Genomic DNA, 11,153 nt, shown 5'->3' with positions numbered 1-11,153 from the left:
ATCCCTTTTCTACTATTCTGGATTTTCTGATCCTCTTATACTTTGACAAATCTTAGTGACTGTGTTACAGAAATTACCCACTTTATGCAGTATATTGATGAAAATATGAAATCCAGATAAATTCCAGCACTGATTCCTGAGAAACTTACTAGTAACCCTATAAATTAATACTTCTTATTTCTGCACAAACGTATAATTTCCCATTTAGCTGGTTATTTTGTTACTTTACAGTCTTGCACTAATCCACTTCTCCATTTTATCTACTAATTTCTCATATAATGCTTGGATAGATTAGAGCTACTGTAATTTCCTTGTCTACAAAGATGAATTATCATCATCACGGAGGAGATCAGGTACTTGAACAACGCAAGTCTGGATACCTTGTGCCATGTATCTGCAGTAAACTGGTGCTGGTAATCTTTTTTTCTGTTTAGCTGTATATATCTGGAGAAAACTGTCCATTCATTTAAAATTTGTTCAAAAACATTACCTAGTATTGCTTTGGTGTAAGATACATGGGTTTTAGTCTCTCAGTGCACTCTTCATCCCATTTTGATTTTCCATTTTAAATTTCCCATTCTATAGCCCATTCTTGTCAACAGTGCTGACTTGTCAACAGTGCTGACATTTCCCAATCACTGTATGTCACCGTTCTTATTAAAAAAAAAAAAAAAAGAAGGCAGGGTTTTTCACTTTATTGTAAAGGCATACTTAGTTTGTGTTCTCAGATTCAGCCCATAGTGTATATAGTCCTTCTTTGCTTATTCTCTTTTGTGTATGGTTAAATAACCTTTTTACTCGTTTGTTTTATTTTCTTTTGCTGTACCTCGCTTTTCAATTCAATTGACTTCCTTAACCTCTTCCCTTAGTTTTGAAAATTTGCTATTTTTAAATCAAAGGCATTCTGAACTAATTTTACTGTGAACCAATATATAAATTGAGGGATTTAAAAAAATATTAATCATACAGAAATCTTATTCAATAACAGTCAAGACTAGCATTTCTTCCAAATACAGTATTTTCTGGTTTTTTTTTTCTTTTTTTCTTTCAGCAATATCTCACAATTGAATTTTCAAACAGATGTCATTGCCAGCGCATGGCAGGCTTATATAAAAAAAACAGTTACATAATGGAGAATTTACTTGGTATCTTTACTACCCTTGACCTGAAAAAAATGGTCAAACAGGTCTTCTACTGACTTTGCAGTGAATATTCACGTATGGGTAGAGGTGAAGACTGGAAACTATTAACTGGAAAGGCTCCAAAAGACTGAAAACAGTGTATTGGAGAAGAAGCTATTGCACACAGTGATTTGTAGTAAACACTATTATTTCTACTGTGATATATAGAAAGCTGGATGACATGGGTTTGCACATCTAAAAGTGTATAAAAGTGTATAAAAACTAATGAGAAATGACTGATTTCTCAGAACTGTTAGGCTCCTCAATTTGAGTGTATAGAAGCAATACTTAGTAATACTTATTGGTTGTCATTTCTGAAATGCATAAGACATTTCTCTTTACTTCTAAGGATGTCAGAAGAAAGCAAGACCATTTAATTGTTTAATTAATCACTATTAAACAAGTTACTTAACTTTTATAGTACCGATGTTATCAAATATCATTAGTCTAATTACCATGTTAATCCACTGTAAGAATTAGGGAGACTATTTAATGCAATTTTCTTGCCTTAATAAACTAAATTAAGACAAAAGGTTAGGTACACCTACATAGAGTGACTTAGATGTTGTAAACATATGCTAGTTTCTCAGTTATAAGTGAGATTAACATGGAGCATTATACGGTCACCTGTCATCAGTCATGGCTCACAGAAAATTGGAGCAGACATTGCTTTGGATAGTATAAAGAACCCCCTTTGTGATAGAAACAGCAAGCTAACTTCAGCTGTGGAAAAAGCAGATTACAGCAACTTTTGAGAAGGGTCACACTGCTTTGTTGATGGAAAATGTGATTCTGCCCGTTACTTCTCCTCCTTAGGTCTCACACTTTATTTTTTCCCTATTCTTTCAGTTTAATGTGTTCAGGCTATGACAATTCTTGTAATGATGAAGTTTAATCTGTTGGTAAGAGTAGCTGTTTGGCAATTTATTATTTAATAATGACAATATAATTACTTAAGAAGCATTGGTACTACAGCTGCACATTCACAGTAGTTTCAGAAAAGTGCTGCTTTAAGAGTATCTCTTTAAAATTGAGTAGTGGTGTATACTCCAAATTTCTCATGATAATAATATATTTTAGATGCCTGCTCTTAAACAATATAAATTCTCTCAGATTCTGTCTCTGTCTTTCAAAATTTTCACACTTTCTACTCAGGTCATGGACTTACAAGCATTTTTCAAAAAAATAAGTAAACCTCAGAACACTGTTGTAGAATTTCAAGGTCTTGAGGTTTGTCCTCAAAGGTGAAACAAGCATTATGTTAACGTCTCCCTGTCTCTCCCCTCAAAGTATGGGAGAGAATATCTATTTTAGTAGTTACGGATTCTACAATACTGCATTTCCCAAGGAAAGCACAATGGCCACACAGAAGTAAAAATTTCCTCAGCAGGTATAGCCCAATGGTTATAGCAAGACACAAACAAGACTTACAGATTCTACCATCAGGTCTCATTAATATGTTAGATTTCATAATGTGCCTTTACCGTGCCTTGTTTTCTGCCTTTTATTAAAAGCAGTATTAATTATTCAAAAATAACTGCTAAGTGGCATGGAGGACGTATATTCTCAACTCACTTATTTCCTAGATCCAAAGAAACTGACATGCACCACACCTAGGTCAGCCTAATTATAAATTTCTTAAATAACTTTTCTTTTTGGACGTCGCTACACATAAGCAAGGAAAAATATTAATCCTACCTTATTTTTTCCAGAATGCCACAGAAAACTAAATGCAAATTCCTCAAATCATTGGTTTCACTAGTCCTCAAATAATGTTCTGCTGCAGCATAATTCTATATATGTGTCATGATCAACATCCACTGACTCCTTTAAGAAAATGCCCATGGCTAACGCTGAAAATATTGAGTGACACTCAAAACAAAAGTGGTTTCACTGAACCTCACAACAGAACTGCAGGATAGCTTATTGCCTGGGGTTTAAGACACACAGATCTGTTTTAAGTATCTCAAATAGTCAAGAAACACAAAATTAATCATATCATGATGAGCTCACTCATCATCACTATATTATTTCTTAGTGTTTTAGCCGGAGCAGACAGGATCAAAGATACTGTGATGGCGGGAAAAGTCAGTAATACAGGTAAAATGTGTAGCATAGATGAGTCATTAGATGATAGGAGGCTTCTGTAGTCAGTAAGGCCCTTTATTACTGCTGCTGTACTTTAAAGGAAGTTCTCCTTTAAGAAACAGTGATATTAATCAGTGGTGCAAAATTATCTTAGCAAGCTTGGGGGTGCTTAAATATATACCATTTGAGATGAGTATCAGCTAGTTAGAAACATTAGGAGCGAGGGTGTTCTCTTGATATTCCTTCCTGTTATCAGCCATCCCTCAGTGATACCATTTCCCTTAATTCCACGCCATTGACACTCAGCTTCCACTAAACCAAAGCCTAAATCCATATACTTGCTCTTGATGATTATGAAAATTAACCATGGAAAGAGTATTGGTATCTCGGGGTATAATGCCAACATTGCAATGCAAGAATATGCTGATATATCCTAAGTAAACAGAAAGCCATATCTAATACAATTTAATACAATATTTCAAAACTGTGTTTGAAAAGTGATCTACGTTGATGCAAATTTGACTTTGTCGTATGGCATATGCAGAGTAAAAGATGTGAATGCAACCTGACATTTCTTGATTTTTGCATGCCTAACATAGCAAACTCAATATTTGTCTGCTGCAATTTTGTGAAATACGTATTTCAGTATTCATTGACATGATATTATTTAGAATTTTGATTACTGAAATGCATTTTGCTTAAGAATCTTCAGTTTAAGTAACTCAGTGAGTCTTTTTATCTTTTGATAGCTAGGAAATGGAAGGTGTCAGTCCTCACCAGTGATATACCATCTGCAGGAACAAGCTCAAAGGTTTATATTACATTGTATGGGGATCACAGCAGTTCAGTGCTTATTTTTCTTGATGGAGAGGAGGGAAAATTATTTCAGAGAGGCAATGAAGACATCTTCACAGTAAGTAATATATATTCATTCTGTTGCCCTCTTGTATCCTGTCAGATTGCATGACATTTCAAAATCTATGTGATGAAAAGACAGTCAGCTTTTTGTATGGTACGCATATCTGGAAACAAGAAACAGGACTTAAATGTAGAACTAAATTTAGTATCCTTTCCCACTCGCCGATCCAAAGCTGATTTGATCGAACATATTTGTTGTCTGTTTAAGAAGAACTACTGGCTAATTTACATAGTGCCCAAGAAAATACCAAGAAATATAGGACAACAGATACTTGTTTAGTTTTTAAATTTGAAGTGGGGCTACAATATTAAAAATGAAATGAGGAAGTGAAGAATTAGGGTATGGAGTAAATTTTTAACTTTGTTAAATACCTGCTGCTTTATTTAAATAACAGCAATTTTTATACCTGTAATAAAGTCTGTCTATCTGAAGCTGCTTCTGCTCCCAGTTACACAAGCAAATTTCTCCCCCATCAGTCTTGTGGCATGGTGATTTAAGTGAGCCAGAATAGGTCTCTTATCAAAAGCTGCATAGCTTGAGTGTGTATATGGGATTGTCAGTGGGTGTCTCTATCAGGTGCCAGCTATAGGGCCATATAAGAAACAGGTCCTTCCATTGTTAGTATCCAGCATAGCAAGTCCCCTTCTGAGAAAAGGTATTTAATGGCAGCATTGATGAAGAGCTCACCTTTCTCACAATAACCTCATAGCTGCTTGGGATGTAGGAAATGCAGTTCTTAGCCCTCTTCAGCCTGATGGAGTTTCTCAGAAGAATCCAGCACCTCTGACAGTATGCCATTCTCCATCTGTGATATCAAAAAAACCCCAGATATAAGATTGAAAGCAGTAGATAAAATAAGTAACCAGGTGCCTGACAGATAAAAATACCATCTTCACAATAGATGTTGTTGGCTCTGTTTCCTGCTGCCATTATTGCAATTAATTTCACCTCCAATGACTTTTAAAAGCAAAATATGGAGGCAGTCCCTGGTTTGGGACCTAGGATTCCCCTCTTAGGTGAGTATCCATAGCACTGAATACAATTACAGAGTGCCTACTCTGAAACGTATGGAAAGAGAAAAGCTGCTCTGCTTGTGCCGTATGCTAGATCTCAATTAACTCTGGTCTGTCCTCACTGCTCTGTCTCTTTATAACACTGAGATCAGGGGAGTTCATGGTACAGGGAACTCAGTTTACACCCACCTCTACACTGTAAATGAAAACATGAAGATGAATTCTACAGAAAATAACAGAAGAACAGCAAATCCAGCCTACCTAATAAGAAAAAAAATGATACAGCAAGGAGGGAAGACACTCATGGTGTGTTTCCAGTTCCTTGAAGATAAGCTTTCTATTTCTACACTTAAGTTCATAACTAGTTGTTTGAATAATCTTCACACAAAGTTATTCCCTCAGCACCTTGTTATCTGTACTGGACACACTCATCCAGCCTGCCCAAGAGCTAATCTTTCAAATACAGCTTTTTTGAGTTGATTTAACTGAAATGATTTGTAAAAAGAAACATCAAAGCTGAACACAATTGTTTCCAAAATTGTAGGGCATACCCTCCTGGAGGGGTAGGGAGAAACTCAGAGGTATGTGGGAGGTGCTTGGGCAACAGAAATCATTTTGTAGCAGGTCAGTGGTATAGATGCTGAACTGAGCCAGGTTTTAGGGTCAAGACACTTTTGCTTTTTAGTCATACACACAGTCTGTATTCATCTCCCACTGAGGCAAATATTCAGTGGTGAACAAAATAGCTACAACAGCATCCTGAAGCCGTTTAAATGGGATTGGCAGGCCAACAGGTTTTTTAAGGGTTGTCCTTTAAAAGAGCCAAGCTTCTAATGCAAATATTTTGGAAACACTTGTTTAAATATCAGAATATTTAATTCCTCTATACAAAAATGTCACCTGACAGTTAGTAAATGAATTTCTGTTGCTTGCCTTTTCTTTTTGACAAATGTTCTGTGTTTCATCAGTTGTGTTTCTTTTACAGGTTATTACTGGAAACATAGGACATCTCTACAAAATACGCATAGGACATACGAATGCAGGAAACTCCCCTGCCTGGCACTGTGAAGAGGTAGAAGCGGTGACAAAGAATTTTATCTTTCCAGAAGCAGTCACTATGACAGTGGGGTCAAAATATGAGTCAGAAAAAATCCCTGGCATAAGTATATTAACCTCATCAAATGCTTGCATCTTCATTTAAGAGATTATTTATGAAGGAGTGTTTTTGTGTGGAATTAAGGCAGCTTACAATGGTATGTCTTGGCTATTTGCAGTTTAGTGAGAGCTGTACATTATTTCTTTAAAAACGTGTGGCTAGGCAGCAAGAAAGACTGCTTAAGTTGGCTGCTGTAGGCTGCGTCTTCTACAGTCTTTATATGCTACAGAGTGTCTAGAGTTTGCTGAAACCCAGGAAGTCATTGAACTCAGTCTAGCCAAGTCCTCCTCAAATCTGTGGCTGATGCTGGGTCCTTATGCACAGCACCAGAGCTACACTGCAAATGTTTCTAGTTCTGTGTCTCTGAGGAGAAAAAGACAATAACAGGTTCTTCTCCCTCCTTATTTAAAAAAGATCTTGATGCAGGTAAAGCAAAGATAATAAAGCAAAGAGAACAGCTAGTTCTGTTTCAAGCTTCAGTTGTGAAGCATAGTATATAGGTTTCTGGACTGGGAATGAAAGGATCTGACTTTTATCCTTGACATCGGTGATGTACTATGTGTGCCAATGATACGCTATGCATACCTGAAACACTTCGCTTTTTGTGCCAGAGTTTCTTATCCTTAGTTAAGAGACAGCAGTTTATGAAGGGCTTTAGAAGCTTCTGGTAAACTCATTGTTATAATGGTACTTCAGGGTAAATCTAGATCTATCTAATGCAAAGTGTTCACTGAAGTTAAATATTCACTGAGCCATGTTCAAACTGTGGCCATTTGATGCTTTAACTAGTTGTTTTCATCTGGGACTGAGACTCAGAAAGAAGACTAAGTAAGGTCTGGGCAGTGTTAACTGAAGTTTAGGCAAGATCCTATGTGAGTTCATACCTCTAGCCAATGCATGTCTACATTGAAATACTATGTCACTGGTAGTATCATTCTGTCTAAGAGGTTTCATGCTAGAATTATAGGGATTATATCTCTTTCAATTCAGGTGAGGATTGCCTGGTTATAAAGCCTAGGTATTTGTTTTCCAGCTGTGCTGTGTTTTGGGGAATGCTGGAGTCAGAATATCATTTAAGATACTTTTTTCTTCTGTTCCTTGCTATTTTTCTTTTCATAAATGTGTGTGTGGAAGCAGTGAAAGGCTGGAAAATACCTCATAGCTTTGTCTTGTGAGACAGAGGGACAGATTACCAGCAATTTCTAAATTGAGCTAGAAGAGAACAGTGGGTTTTCTCTTATAGAAAAGGTTCATTTGTATGCTTAATCTCGGTATTAGAAGTTTTGGTTATCATAAAACCTGACTCAACAAATGGACCTTTGCGTGTTTTTTGTACACCATCCTCTGTGAATAGAGGCTGCACTGCCCGCTTTGTATGACTCCCATTTAAATTGAGAGATTGAAGAAGTCTGACAAAAAAAGGAAAGAAAAAATGAGAAGTTATTATTCCCTTTCTCACTTCCCAGCTAGCATATATTAATTGAAATCAACAGTAAAATTTTAAAAGAAGGATTCAACACTTCAGTGTGTTCCATTGATTATTATTGGCTTATGGATTTTAATTGTCTCCTTACCAAATCTCAGTCAGGCACAGTTTTTACGGAGTGATTTATCGGCCAGGGTTAGGTGATTCCCTCTTTGCAACTTTGGGCAGAAAGTCGAGGAAAAGAAATCCATTCAACCAAACACACTCTACAAGTTACCTAGCATTTTGTATGGTAGAGAGCCAAAGGAGTATAGCCACTGGTGACTGATTGACTTCATGGAAGAGAAACAACCTACAGCGGGCTCCTCAGACACTTATCATTGTTCCTTGGGAAACCTACATTTTTCTGGAAGATCTGAAATTAAGAGAGAGTGCTCTACAACTGCAGAGCTTTTCTGGTAGTTAGGCATGCTAGCCCTCCATCAGTATTCCATGGTTTCTGTGTCTGTCTCTCTACTGAGATTGTATCAGGCCTGAAAATGTCCACAAAAGTGCTGCTTCACTAATCCAAGCTCCCTTTTCAAGATCCATCAGTAGATGTTGACAGGCCGAGATGTGCCAGGTTTTTCAGACAAGATTAATCTCTTTCTTTTAAGTTTAGTATTCAAGTGGTAAAAGAGACAAAAATGTTTCCAGTAATTCTGAATTTGTTCAATATTCAAATTAAGGAGATTAGATTCTGCAAAGTGCAGAGCAGGAGTGAAACTACAGGTAGAAGTGTCTTTGCTTCTCTCTGCTGGTCCAAAATCTAGTGTAGCTACTAGTATAAATTAGCATAATCAGGGACTATTAATATATCAACAGCCTCTGAGGTCCTTACTAAGGAATACTTTGAAGTACAAAATAAGTAGATCTCCTTCCCTTCTTCAGCTGGTGTGCATATGGTCCTTTTGCTGCTATATGCTAGAAGTTGGGTATGGAAGAAAATTGTGTGGGGCAGGCTGGTGTTGGGGCTAGCACTTTCCTGGTTTATTTATGTCACAAGCAGTGTTGAAGAATCAAAAGCTGTTCCTTTAATTCCTGTTCTGATAAAAAAAAAAAAGTTAAAGGAATAGAACGGCAAGCATTGCCAAGCTTCCCAGTGAGAACTTCCATGTTTGGTAAGCCATGCCACCTAGTGCCAGCCCATGTGGATATACCAGCTGGAACAACATAGCTATATTTTGTGGGACGGCGCCTGAGCTGATAAACCCTGTTTCTTGACTGCACTTGAGTTACTCTGCCCTGCACTTTCGAATCTGACCGAGTGAAAAGTCAGATTGGGGGCAGTTATATTCTGGGAGGAGAAATGCCCCAAACCCATGGTTTTGTGATCGTGCCACAGAGATCTACCTGCACAGATTTCAACAGCATCCCACACATCACATGTTCTGTTCTATCTGGACTGAGATCAGCAACTTAAATTGCAATTCTTGGCGCTGTTTAGGTGCAGTTGCTGAACCTTTTCTCAGGGGAGCAGTTTTCTTTCCCTGCACATCGATGGCTGGCCTGGGACCAGGCTGATGGGGAAATATCTACGGAGCTTCCTGTTTTACAGCAGGGTCAGCCTATTCTTCCAGGTAAGCACAATACCACATCAGCTAAGTCAGGCCACAGGCTGATGCCAATAGAGGCGAGTTCATTGTTTTTCATCAGGCCCTCTATTATTTTTTGGCTGCTACAACACTTTTTCTGTGTTGTTTTCCTGTGGTTACTGGGCATACTCGGGCAAAAGGTTAAGAATCACCGGAAAGGAGACGGGAGAATCTTTAATGCTTTGAATTTCACAGGTCCTTCAAAAAGACTCCTTCTTTGGTAGGATTTTCAGCATTTGTGTTTGCTTTAAAATAGAGGCAATAGTGAAGACACCTCACATATGCGTAACTACCATGAAGCCATCATACATGAGTCAGATCACAAAGTCTATTTTCAATAGCCAAGGATTATAGCTCCAGTATGACTATTGTAGCTGCTGTTTTAGTTTCTTTCTTGTAAGTGGCTGAGACAGGCTTCCAGAATACTTTTAATTTCTGGGTGACAACAAAACTTCAACAATATTTCAGAAGGCTATAAGTGTTAAAAGCTCCATTACTCACATAAAGATTGTATTGTAATTCTAAAGGTGAATGATGCCAAACAATACAAAATTATTGCTGCTGTTACACTGTTTTAATGTCCTGCTCTACCACACCAATCCCTGTCACCCATGCTGGATATTGTTGCTATATGGTCTCTCTGCTTCAGCAAAGGGGGTGGAAAGTCTGTGCTTGCTCTTCCTTTCTTTCTAAATAGTTTTGTTCTTTTCTGGCCTAAGGAAAGTACAAGGGCACAAGAAGATCAGTGTATCCTAGGAGAGATGTGGGTGAGGGAGCAAGAATACTGGGGCAGATTCCCATCCTCTAGGGTGTGATGGTAGAGGGGGAAAAGTCATAACACCGCTGGTATTACTTGTGCTGGAGCTTTCACAAGAGTAAGATCCACTTGGGACAGATTCCACACCCTCCTCTCTTCCCTTCCCCAAAAAATCATATCAGCTGCAGAGAACAAGATTAATGGGATGAAAGAAACTTCCATTCAAAGTTCTGTAAAAACTACAGAACCCCTTTTTCAGAATGTTTAATACTGCAGCAATGCTTGGTGGTATGCTTATGGTACTTTGTGTTGATCTTGCAAAATTGAAATGGTAACAGGCATTTCAATGGCAACAGCTGTTGTGGGTGCAGGCTAGAGGAAGAGGGTATAAATGAAATTGAGGAGCAGAAGTCCAGAAAATGGCCCATGGATGTGGGAAAACATACCATGGGACAGTCACTGTCGTAATAAAGAACTGGGTGGCCTGAAGCTGTATTTATGACTGTCTATGATGACTGAGCACTGAGATTAAGAGCCTGAAAAGAAGAGCAGAAAAACAGGTTTGTGCCTCATTAATATGTCTTTAAGAGAAAAAGAATAGCAGGAGAGATTTCCTCCAGTGATGTAGTTATCAGCTGTAAATGGCTCATAAAATGCTGTAGAGAGAGGCTGGCCAGTCCTAACTGTCCTGGTTTCGGCAGGGATAGAGTTAATTTCCTTCCTAGTAGCTGGTACAGTGTTTTGGATTTAGGATGAGAACAAAGTTGATAACGCACCGATGTTTTAGTTGTTGCTAGGTAATGCTTACACTAGCCAAGGACTTTTCAGCTTCCCATGCTCTACCGACTGAGAAGGCTGGAGGTGCACAAGAAGCTGGGAGGGGGCACAGCCAAACTGGCCAAAGGGACATTCCATACCATGTGACGTCATGCTCAGTACATAAACTGGGGAAAGCTGGCCGGGGGGGCCGCTGCTCGGG

The sequence above is a fragment of the Aptenodytes forsteri genome, unplaced genomic scaffold (genome assembly GCF_000699145.1).
Source record: "Aptenodytes forsteri isolate BGI_AS27 unplaced genomic scaffold, ASM69914v1 Scaffold139, whole genome shotgun sequence".
Classification (NCBI taxonomy): Eukaryota; Metazoa; Chordata; class Aves; order Sphenisciformes; family Spheniscidae; genus Aptenodytes; species Aptenodytes forsteri.
The sequence above is the reverse complement of the archived record's forward strand: the minus strand, read 5'-3'. Positions refer to the sequence as shown.